We start from the raw sequence: 12,598 nt of genomic DNA, 5'->3' as shown, positions 1-12,598 counted from the left end.
TGCTTCGAATGATTTAAAAGTAAGTTGCAGACCCCATGCCACTTTATCCCTACATATTTCAGGGCATAGCGCCTGAGGACAAAAATATTCTTCTACATAACCTCAGTATCATTTTAATAAGAAATTTAACACTGATACAATAGTGTTATCTAATGCACAAAAAATATTAAAATTATTCCATTTGTCCCGAAAATGACTTTCATGGGTTTTTCCTTTTAGGGAGGTAGAGGGGTTATTATAATGCAAGATTCAGTTAAGGATCATTCATCACATTTAGTTCCAATGTGTCTTTAGTTTCCTTTAATCTAGAACCTTCTAACATTCCACATCCCCTTTATCCCCCTTGCTGGGCACTGAATATTTAAAGCATTCAGGGAAGTTTCTTATAGCATGTCTCACAATTGGGATGTGACGGTTTGTCTATGGCTAGAATCAATTTAAACGTTTTCTAAAAGACTACTGCCTTGGTGATATCTTATATTTCTCATTGTATGAAATGGGGGTGGGCCATAACCTCAGCTTGTTTCATTTTTGGCAATGCTCGTTAATATGGTATCTATCATACCTCTCCATTATAAAATTGTAATGAAATAATATACAACAGTTAAACTTTGTAAATGTTCAGGCCTGCCAAGACTTTTAAACCACCAGGCGTGTTCCTATACCACGTAGCTGAAACAACTCAAAATCGATTACTGTTGCCCAGACCCCTTTATCCAGGACTGCCACCCACTCCACCTACCCAGCTATTTCTCATTTGCCTGGTTTCCCCTGATTGGTTTTACTTTTGCTTCCTTCTTCACTGCTACTCCTAGGGCAAAGGTTCTCAAGGAGTAGCCTGGGGAAACACAGGGGGCTGTAGCATCCGTTAGACGTGTCCATGAGATCAGACTTTTTCATCACACTAAGACTTGATGTGCCCTCTACACGCTTACCCTCTCATATTCTCCTTTTCTCACAAGTCGCCAGTGGAGTTTTCCAGAGGCTGAAGGGCGTGTGATGATGTCATTGCTGAGACTAATGGAATATGGGTTTGTGTATGCTTGCCTTTTAAAATTTGTTTGAATACCTGATAAAATAAACATGGATAGATATCAGCCACATAAACAAACACCCTTTCAGTGCTCGCTTTGGCAGCACATATATTAATACCAACGTTGGAATGATACACAGAAGATTACCATGGGCCCTGCACAAGGATGACAAAAATTCATGAAGTGTTCCGTATTTTTGAGAGAAGAGTAGGTGTAACATAGGGACATTTTTGGGACACTGGAATTGTCCTGAATGACATTGCTATGATGGATACAGGCCACTATGCATTTTGCCATAACTTGTAAAATTTTGCAGAGCAGAGTATAAGCTATAATGTAAATTATAGACCATGGTGAGCATCAATGCTTCAATATGTGTTCATCAATTGCAACAAATGCACCACAGTAATGAAGGTTATTGTTAGTGTGGGAAAGTGTGGGAGGGGGAGAGGGTGGAGCATATGGGAATCCCTTATATTTTTTATGTAACATTTATGTAATCTAAAGATTCTTTTAAAATGTCTCACCAGCACCCCAGACCCTGCATCTTTTTTTTTGAGATACCTGGCCTGGGGTTTGAGCCCAGGGCCTCCTATATGGGAAGCTGGCACTCAACCACTGAGCCACATTGGCTCCCCTGAGCTGGTTTTTTTGTTTGTTTGCTTGTTGTTTGTTCTTACGTTTTTAGGAGACAGCGGGGACCAAACCTGGGACCTGCCGTGTGGGAAGCAGGCGCTCAACTACTTGAGCCACATCTCCTCCCCCAGACCAGATGTCTTGATAAGCCCGAATGGTATCACGAGGAGAATAAAAACTTAAATATGATTTAAGGTCAAATGATTCGGGAAGACTTCGTGAAAGCACACTCTATGTTCCAGATTCAGGAAGACTTCCTGAAAGCACACTCTATGTTCCACCATCCAGTCTGCCAGGGGATGTGGTTAATTACATTCATTTTTCCCAGAAATATTATCTGCAATTGTGCAGGAAGCCAATACACACGAATCATGCCGCCGCCGACACCCATTCCCATCTTGTAACAGCTCTCTCCATTTCTTTTGTCCCCCCCCAATAAAAGTATAGGAAGAGGAACAGGTTGTTTAGAGACCCCCGAGTCTGCTCTGAAATTTCTCCAGGCTAAGAGGCTGTGCATTTGATAGCCACCTCGTGGCCGCCCCCTACTTCTTAAACACAATGTTTTCAGGCTCCCTAAAATTGTTATTCCTTATTTAATCTGAATCTGCCGCCTTGTGGCAACAGATTCCTAAATTCGCAGTAAGCAAGGGGAAACGTTTCTGCTTGTTGAACAACCCATCGCCCATCCCAGGGTAATAACTACTGCTAGCCTGCGTTTGAAGGGTACCTCCAATAAGGCTGTTTTCGATTCCTGCAGAAATAGTTATGCCAGCCTTTGAGAACGCATCAGGGGCGGAGCCGGACTAATTCTAACTCAGGACTCAGGGCTAGAAGCTGAACCTTGGCTCTGACAATAATTGGCTGCATTTTTCTGGGATAAGAAGATTCTTATCTGAAAATAACAGCCATTCAAAAGGCTCCCCAAATCCATTAGAGTTTAAGGTTTGTTAATTTTATTCTTAATTTTTAAAAAGGAACACTGCACATCCGCATTAATAAAAAATCAAGCCCAAACGTTTTACAAATCAGTGGCTGCAGCCTGCCTTCACTGGGTATGGCGACAAGGCACATGAAAATCACAGCGGAAAGATACTAAATGAGGAAGACAAACCACGAGGAAAAACTAGAAGGCGCGATTATGCCGCCACCTGCAGGTGAACCTTGTGAATGGCAGTGATTTATTTTAAATTTAACATTTTCTACTTTCCTGCTGGGTGGTCACTTTGGTTTTTTAGGTTTTTTTAAAAAGATTTATTTATTTATTTATCACCCCCCGCCCCCCCCACTTTTTTTTTTTTTTTTTTTTTTTTTGCGCTTGCTGTCAGCTCTCTGTTCACTGTGTGCTGGTCTTCTTTTCTAGAAGACACCGGGAACAAAAACCGGATCTCTCATGTGAGAGGGAGGTGCCGAAATCATTTGAGCCACCTCAGCTCCCTGCTTGTTGTGTCTCTCATTGTGTTTCCTTGTTGTGTCTCTTTGTTGCATCATCTCATTGTGTCATCTTGTTGCATCACCACCCGGCACCAGCCCATCACCTCAGCTCGCTGTCTCGCTTGTCTTTTTCAAGAGGTATGGGAAACCGAACCCAGATCTCCCGTGTGGTAGGCCAATGCCCAACTGTTTGGGCCACATCTGCTTCCCTGTGTGGCCATTTTAGATCATCCATCAAGAGCTAACAAATTGGGAACATTAGAGAGGGGCCCCGGGCCCCTGTTTCTGATACAATATACCTGAAACAAACACCCTGGAAGCATATAACGGCCAAAGCATATCCTAGGAATTGAAGGACAGTGCCTAACCCCTGCTGGGGTCCTTAGGCCCCTTTGGAGGAGGCCTAAGGGAATTGCCACCACGCACATTTTCTGGGCCTCACCGCGTCCTTCTTCTAGAAGATCTGACCCTCCTCCCAGTCACAGGGTTAGAGAACTGGCTTCTATTTGGTGGTGGGTCCTGCCTCTTCCTTGGAACAGCTACCCTAATCCTCTTGCGTAGCCATGCCTCATCTCTTCTGAGGCTACAAACTGAGCAGACCTTTCTTGTCTGCCCATCTGTTTTGCCCCCAGGGAAGTTTTCTTTTATTACCTGTCTCCATAACTCTCTGGGGGTCGGCTGTCACTGGGCTCTTCTGCAGATCTTGATAACGGCACCCACCTGCTTCCTGATGGTAAGTGCCGCACCCGGCCGCTCTGGCGCCAGGCTCTCACCGTCCCTCTTGCTGTCAGCGAGCCCAGGTCTGTATAAACCTCCCTGCCATGTGTCCTGGACTGCAGAAGAGACCGACCGGCCACCTTCCTAGGGATGTGGGTGCTTCGTGCTAAGTTTCCTGGCCTTGCTTCACTCCAGTAAGCACACCTTCCTGCGTCTCTTGGTCCCTTTTGACGCTCTCTGCCATGGCAATTGGGGAGATTTGACTCCGCTTAGCATGGGCACCCCTTTTCCGTGGTTCTGGAAGCCAGCCTATCGGTGAGTTTGCACCGTCTGTTCCTTATGAGGAACTTAATTCCCCTATCTATGAGAGGGCTCTCAATAAACTGTCCCTTAGCCACCCGTACGTTCTGGCCTGTTGATGAAGGACCCTCAGCACTGGGTCCTTTGCATACTCTCCCAGTGCTTGCTGGTGTGTGACACAGGGGCCTGACAGCTCTCTGGGGACTTGAAGCCCTTTCCTCCCTTACAAGACCCAGTCCACCTTGGCTGGGTGATGCTGAGAATTAAATCTAGTTCTGCAGCCAACTGAGAAGGGAACAGATGTTGTCCTCCCTGGGAAGAAGAAGGGTGTGGTAGAAGGTGGCAAGTGGTTTCTCTTCAGTGAGTTTGGCCAGCAGAGTCAGATTCAATTCACCAGGAAGAAATAATAATAATAAATATTCATGAACTTAACCTGGGTGCCCCAAGGTACATACCCTGCCAAAACTGAAAGGAGAAGTAGACGTCTCTACAACAATAGTTGGAGACTTCAGTACACTGCACTCAGCATTGGCTAGAACATCTGGACAGAGGATAAATAAGGAAACAGACAGCATATGATAAATGAGTTAGACTTAATAGACATTTATAGAGTTATATCCCTAACAGCAGGACATACATTCTTCAAAAGGGCTCATGGATCCTTCTCTAGGATAGACCATATGTTGGGTCAGAAGTGAGGCCTCAATAAATTTAAAAGGATCGAGATTACACAAAGCACTTCCTGTATAATAATGGAATGAAGCTGGAAACCAATAACGATGGAAAAAGAGAAAATTCACAAATACATGGAGATTAAACAACATGATCTTAAATAACCAGTAGCTCAAAGAAGAAATTACAAGAAAATCGGTAACTATCTCAAGAAAAAGGAAAACAAGAACACAACATATCAAAATCTATGGGATACATCAAAGGCAGTGCTGAGGGGGAAATTTATAGCCCTCAATGATTATATTTTTTAAAAAGAAAGTGCTAAAATCAAAGACCTACCTGTACACCGGGAGAAACCAGAAAAAAGAACAGCAAACTAATCCCAATGCAAGCAGAAGGAAGGAAATAAAAAAGATTAGAGCATAAATATCTTCAAGAAGATCAACAAAATCCACAAACCCTTAGCTACACTGACAAAGGAAAAAAGGGAAAAGATGCAAATAAATTTAGAAATGAGAGCAGGGGCATCACCACTGACCCCACAGAAATGAAAGAGATCATAAGAGGATACTATGAACAACAGTATGCCAACAAACTAGGCAACATAGATGAAATAAACAAATTCCTAGAAACACAAAAACAAACTGCATTGACTCTAGAAGAAATAGAAGACCTCAATAAACCAATCACAAGTAAACAGATTGAAACAGTCAACAAAAAAATCCCCCAAAATGAAAAGTCTAGGTACAGTTGGCTTTACAGGTGAATTTCACCAATCATTCAAACATGGTCTAATACCAGTCTTGCTGGAACTCTTCCAAAAAAATCAGACAGGAGCAGCGCATATGGGAATCCCCTATATTTTTTATGTAACATTTATGTAATCTAAATATCTTTTTTAAAAAATACATAATTTTTTTTTTTAATTGAAGAGCAAAGAACACAACCAAATTCATTCTGTGAAGCCAATGCTACAGGGAAGCAGGTATGGCTCAGTGATTGACCACCTGCTTCTCATGTATGAGGTCCTGGGTTCAATCGTTGGTACCTCCTTTTAAAAAAGGTGAAAAAGCAGTCTACTCAACGTGAGAAATTTTTCAGAAAACACGTATCCAATAAGGGTTAGATCTCCATGTTATATAAAGAGACCATACAACTCAATGATAAAAAAGACAAGCAGGGAAACGGACTTTGGCCCAGTGGTTAGGGCGTCCGTCTACCATATGGGAGGTCCGCGGTTCAAACCCCGGGTCTCCTTGACCCGTGTGGAGCTGGCCATGCGCAGTGCTGATGCGCGCAAGTAGTGCCGTGCCACCCAAGGGTGTCCCCCGCGTGAGGGAGCCCCACGCGCAAGGAGTGCGCCCGTGAGGAGAGCCGCCCAGCGTGAAAAGAAAGAGCAGCCTGCCCAGGAATGGCGCCGCCCACACTTCCCGTGCCGCTGACGACAACAGAAGCGGACAAAGAAACAAGACGCAGCAAATAGACACCAAGAACAGACAACCAGGGGAGGGGGGGAAATTAAATAAATAATAAATAAATCTTTAAAAAAAAAAAAGACAAGCAATGCAAATAAAAAATGTGCAAAAGGCTTGAACAGATATTTTTCCAAAGAAGAAATACAAATCACCAAAACACACATGAAAAGATGCTCAACATCACTAGCTCTTAGGGAAATGCAGATCAAAACTACAATGAGAAATAATTTCACACCTTACATAATGCCCCCCCCTCCACTTTTTTGAAGTACCAAGAGCTGGGGATTGAACCCTGTACCTTGTATATGGGGAGCCACAACTTTTCCCCAAATTAGTTTTTTTTTCATTTGTTTTTCTTGTTGTTGTTTTTTTAAAGATTTATTTATTTATTTATTTTCCTCCCCTTCCCCCCCACCCTGGTTGTCTGTTCTGTATCTATTTGCTGCATCTTCTTTGTCTGCTTCTGGTCTTGTCAGCGGCACGGGAATCTGTGTTTCTTCTTGTTGCGTCATCTTGTTGTGTCAGCTCTCTCCGTGTGTGTGGTGCCATTCCTGGGCAGGCTGCACTTTCTTTCATGCTGGGTGGCTCTCCTTATGGGGTGCACTCCTTGCACATGGGGCTCCCCTACGCCGGGACACCCCTGCGTGGCACGGCACTCCTTGCGCGCATCAGCACTGTGCATGGGCCAGCTCCACACGGGTCAAGGAGGCACGGGGTTTGAACAATGGACCCCCCATGTGGTAGACGGATGCCCTAACCACTGGGCCAAGTCCGCCACCCTCGTTTGTTTTTTCAGAAGGCATGGGGAACCCAACCCAGGACCTTCCATGTGGGAAGCAGTTGCTCAACTATTTGAGCCACATCTACCACCTTAATAACTGCCCTTTTTAAAAACAGAAAACAAGTGCTGGAGAGAATGTGGAGAAATTGTAACACTCCTTCACTGTTGATGGGATTGTAAAATGGTGCAGCCTCTGTGGAAGACAGTTTGACAGCTCCTCAGGAAGCGAAATATAAAATTGCCTAATGATCCAGCAAGTCTGCTACTAAGAATATATTCAGAAGAAGTGAAGGCAAGGACATGAACAGACATTTGGACACCGATGGTCATAACAGCCTTATTCACAATCGCTAAAAGATGTAAATAACACAAGTGTCCTTCAACCAATGAATAAACAAAATGTTGTATATACATATGATGGAATATTATTCAGCTGTAAGAAGAAATAAATTCAGGATGCATATGACAACATGGACGGACCTTGATGACATTATGTGAGGTAAAATAAACCAAACACTAAAGAACAAATATTCCATGGTTTCACTGATATGAACTAAATATGATTAAACACATGGGGTTAAACTATAGAATATAGCTTGGTAGGAGACAGAATGAAGGTTGAGAAGAGTGAGCTGATGCTGAGTGTATTGTAGAATGTTTAATAAGGTTGATTTTAAATATGTGGATATGGTTAGAGTTGATGGTAACACACAGTGAGTATAACTAACACAGTTGATTAATAGATGTGATTGTGATTGGAAAGAGTAGCTTAAGGAGCTTAATTTGAATTGAAAGAAAACTAGGGATAATCTAGGAGCTGTATAATATAGTGATCTCAGTGGTAGATGAGGATTGTGATTAATAGTACAAATACAAAAATACTCATACTATTTCTATTACAAGGTGTTAAGAATATGGTGATACATGGAGAAAATAAACTATAAAGTAACTTCTAGACTATAGTTAAAGTAGTACTGCAAAATTTTTGTAGCAAAGGCAAAGAAGGTACTATATATCAATATTAAGGGTCAAAAAAAAAAAGAATATGGTATTTAGTTTTATGAGCTGGGAATAAGATCAAGCATTTCCTTTTTTTCATTGACAAAAAAACCTAGGTCACATCATCCAACCAACTTAATCATCGTAACTTCTTTTTGAGAGTCAGATGAGATGCCATTTATGTATAATTATGATAAGTAGTCACAAAAATAGAACTGAACTGAAGCAGAGTAAGAAAAAGAAAAAAACAGCTTGGTTAAATCTTTTTTTTACCAAAAGGATATCCCAAGAAGGGAAGTGCACCATTCCTGGAAGTACTGCAATACCAGGCTGATGCGTGGAGTGGATGGAGCAAGCTCCTTTTCCACATCCCTGTTCCAAAAATCAATTTAATATGCTGTCCTCAAATGGAGGACATATCAGATATTAAACTGATAAGAACAGATACTACACTTGATCTTAGCCAAAAGGCCGAGAAGCGATGCCCCATAGTTGCCCGTCCTGCCAGTCCCCACTCACCTTTCCCTATTTCACTCATGGTCACATAAACCATGTTTCCAGCCTATTTGCTTTTCATTGGCTGCAGAAACAACTAAATGGTACCAGAATCACATAGTAAGGGCTTTCCAATAAGACAACCCTAAAAGCACGTACTGAGAAGTTGGGATCTTGGATTTCCATACTTGGCTTCTTGAACATAGAGTCTCCTCCCACTCCCTGGCTGAAAGGCACTCTATTTGAATAACCCCGCCCACCCCTGGCCCATTCTGCCTTTCAGGGCCTTCCCAGCAAAGTCACCTTAGGGCCTCTAAATAGAAGGGCAGACATCTGACAGCATTTTAAAAATATTTTTTATATTCATAAAATGAAAAGGGGCCATAAAACCTTGAGAGGACAAGGTATATAGTAGTAGAAACCTGAATTAATGGAACAACTAAAAAATTGGAATATGTCTACTGTAGACTTATCGTTGTTCTAGCAATGGAAGAACTTTTATCACTGATGTGGAGACAGTGGCCACCAGAAGTTCTGAGGGAAGAGAAAGGGGAAAAAGAGGTGTAATATGGGGGCATTTTGGGGACTTTGGAATTGTCCTGAATGATGTTGAAATGACAGATACTGACCATTATATATCTTGTCATAACTTACAAAATTGTGTGGGAAAGAGTTTAAACTATAATGTAAAATATAATTCACACTTAGTGGCAATGCTCCAATATGTGTTCATTAGTTTTAACGAATGTACCACACCACTGATGTTAATGTGGGAAAGTGTGGGAGTGGAACATATGGGAATCACCTACATTTTTTACGTATCATTAATGTATGCTGGATGAGGTCTCCATATGGCTAACAAGATGTTGATTCTGGAAGAAATAAACTTGATTAGAATTTTGAGAGTATATAGTCCCACTAAGAGGACACTGAACTACAGAAGTAGAAAAGGCTAGGTGCCTGCAAAGGCTGCATTTTCCCAAAGTTGATGAGAAAGAATATTCTTTCTTCAGTGGAATGGGAAGAAGCATTGTCCTTTTTAGTTAAGTTAAAGGAGATGAAAACAGACACGGTTTCTTAAAGGGTTGTTTGATTTGCTCTCCCCCTAGAAATAGACATTTGCGCTAGAGTTAGAAGGAACAACTGACTTTGACATAATCACACTTAGCTTTTTTTCTTGAAGAGGTATTTCAGGCCACTCAATGACTGTCATTTGTACATCCCATCAGGTGCTTCTGGTGAGCCAGCACTTTCTTGGGCAGCTGACTTTACTCAGGATTAGTGCACCAAACTGGAAATTCTTTAACTTTAATAGCTGTGGAAGTGATCAGAACTACAAAGTAAAGTTCTTTATATTTTGCCTCTAATTGAGAACAAGGCTTGTTTTTTTGCGAAGCTTTTATCAGAACCTGGTTTGCAGGTCTTGGATGAGGAAAGGTTGTTAATGGACCATTTTTAAGGGGCTAACCTGAATTGGGTCTTAGCCATCCCATTTGCTGTTTCCCTTCTGGTGGGAAAATGCTTAGACCTGGTAGGATGGCATGTGGATTTGCCAGTCCTCTCCAGGGTATGAGTGGGACAAGTTTTGGAATAAGGGCTAGGAGGGAGACGTGGGCTAAGCACATTCATTAACTACTTAGAAAATGAAGTTTACAGGGACTTTTAACTTGTTCAATGTATCTTTGCATATGATCTAGAATAAAAAAGATATTGCCATGATCATCAAGCATATATCTAGAATAGGATATAGGTACAGTACTTACTACTGGTTAATATACTACTCAATGTGTAAGTTTCTCTTTTAATTGCAATTAATAGATTCAAGTTGCAGGTTTGCAATATCATACATGTTATCTCTCCATGGTAGCAGGCCACAATGCTAATTGTGTTTAAGTTCTGCTCACAGTACTCTGGTGATCATTGCTCCACTTGTTATGTCCTTCATATAGTGAGCAAGCTGCAGCACCATTGACCCTAGAGAGAAGCTAGGAAAGTAGGTTCCAGTATTCCACCAGCCTGGTGCATAGCACCCTTTGGCACTATGAAACAGTGTCAGTCTTGTGGCAATATCCATTGTACATTTGGCTGTACCAAGCCATCATTGGCTGCTGCAGGAGTTTGAAACTGCAACATAGTCTCCATTGACTTCAGGAGCACAACCAGAGATGTAGTAGATATCTTTATTGTTATAGGGGTCAGTGACCAACCTAGCCAATAACTCAAATGGAGAGGCAACTTGCAGTGTATTGAAGGCCTGGTTTGATGGCATGAGAGTTTGACAATGCTGAAGTCTATCTCTTGAACAATTTTGTGCAGTCTCTCTGCTTTTCTAACAATTAAATAAATTCCACTTGTGATTCATACATTAAATCTACTCAAAAGACAGTATTGACATTTAAAGACTCATTTTTAGGTTACCTTTCACTGTTATCTAATTTGTAACAGGTGAACTCCAAATTTGATTTCCTAGGCACAAGCAAACTGACAAAGTTAAGCACAGATTTCAAAGTTGAGCAAAAAGTTAAGCACAAATTAAAACAGATGAGAGAATTTTATACCTTTAGCATTTCTAGGAACTCTTTGATCTTAATCGATGGCATATGAGGTTTCTTTATCTTGATCACTACTTACACCTTTTATAGGCACAACTGAGGTTAAACTAATGGAAGTTTGAGGTTTATTTCCTCATTTTTTAAAGGAGGCATGACATGAGGTTTCTGGGCCTCAGATTTATCTGTCCTCTTTCTTACACTGGTTTAACTGGAATTCAGGGTCCTATACAGCGGCCACTCTCAGTTATACTGTGACCACATGAACCAGAGTAGGCAGAATTTCCTGATTCCTGAGAAGACACACCTATGGGAAGTTTACTGGTGAGCTAGAGACCATGCCCATTATTCTAGGAAGAATGAAGAAGCACCTTTTTAGTTGACCAATCTGGCATCCCAGAGTCCTCATCGGACTAAAACATTCACCACTCCACAAAATTTGGAGCTGATGCTCTGTCCTCGCATCCTGAGAATTTCAATTTTCAGAGCCTGCCTGTCCCATGGGTATCCCTGTGGGCGACCTAGGTCCCGGGGGATATCTGATGTTTCCTCCAGTGATCAGGTCAATGTGCCCCAGCTGAATTGGTCAAAGACTTGAGTATCAGCCCCAAATCAAAGTGCCTGCGATGTCTGTCTCTCAGGGGATATTTGGCTGCTCTCTGAAAGGATGTGCCCAAGGAACGGGGGCCATTCAGTTTACTGCTCTGGTTCTCGGCACCCCTGCCCTTTACAGGGTCTGAGATCGACTGCACAGTTGCTGGGTTAAATCTCAGGAAATGTTTGGCTGCTCTCTGATTCCCACCACCCCAGGGAATCTCAGAGCCCCTGCTGCTGCGCATTCTTGGGGCCACCTGGACTTGAGAGACAGGCTGAATAACTATCAACCTGGCTCTGCCAAGCCAAATAGTGCTTCTTCCTCGAATACTGCTCCTTCTTTTGAGAAGGAGCAAAAAAATCTTCTTCCTATTCTTACAGAGATTCTTAAAGCCATCCTAGTTTTATGACTTCACCGTCTGATAGTTTCCCAGTTAAACCAGCCGTCAAAAGGCCATTAAGTGACTAATGATAAATTGCTTTACCTAATGGGCTTTGGGGCCCTGGGCAGTAGTTTCCTTGCAAGCAAAGGCATTATCCCAGTTTCACAGTTATTAAAACATTCCAAAGCATTCTAACACAAACCTGTAAAGAGAAATTCAGTAGCAAGAAGTAGGAAGGTAAAAACGTGCTAAAGGTTAATTATGCAGCGTATCCTGGCCTGTGACCCTCCTGGAGAAGGAGAACTCCCATGGGACCCATCCTGGCTCTGCCTGCCTAGAGGGCTGCAAAGGTGAGGGCCCGTTGGGAGGGGCAAGCCCCCAGGGCTTTCTGCCATTGCCTTGCTGCCTCTGAGGGGAGAGGGCTGGAGAAGGCAAGAGCAGGCAGGCCCAAGGGCAAAGACCCCAGCTGCTAAAAGGGCTTGAAAAAGAAGCTTTGCAGGGCTGGGTGCTCTGCCGGTGAACCTCTGTCTTG

General features: G+C 42.5%; 2 non-coding genes across 2 annotated transcripts; one reads left to right on the top strand and one right to left on the bottom strand.

Moving 5' to 3' along the window:
• The first annotated feature begins 1,121 nt into the window (after positions 1 to 1,121).
• On the top strand, positions 1,122 to 1,232 carry LOC111760116 (U6 spliceosomal RNA). The gene has a single exon (XR_002793903.1). It is a non-coding gene; the product is annotated as a U6 spliceosomal RNA (small nuclear RNA).
• Positions 1,233 to 8,337: 7,105 nt separating this feature from the next.
• LOC111760119 (U2 spliceosomal RNA) lies at positions 8,338 to 8,528 on the bottom strand. The gene has a single exon (XR_002793905.1). It is a non-coding gene; the product is annotated as a U2 spliceosomal RNA (small nuclear RNA).
• Positions 8,529 to 12,598: the final 4,070 nt, after the last annotated feature.

Source organism: Dasypus novemcinctus, chromosome 22 (assembly GCF_030445035.2).
Source record: "Dasypus novemcinctus isolate mDasNov1 chromosome 22, mDasNov1.1.hap2, whole genome shotgun sequence".
Classification (NCBI taxonomy): Eukaryota; Metazoa; Chordata; class Mammalia; order Cingulata; family Dasypodidae; genus Dasypus; species Dasypus novemcinctus.
Note: the sequence above shows the minus strand (reverse complement) of the source record. Positions and strands in the feature narration are given on the sequence as shown.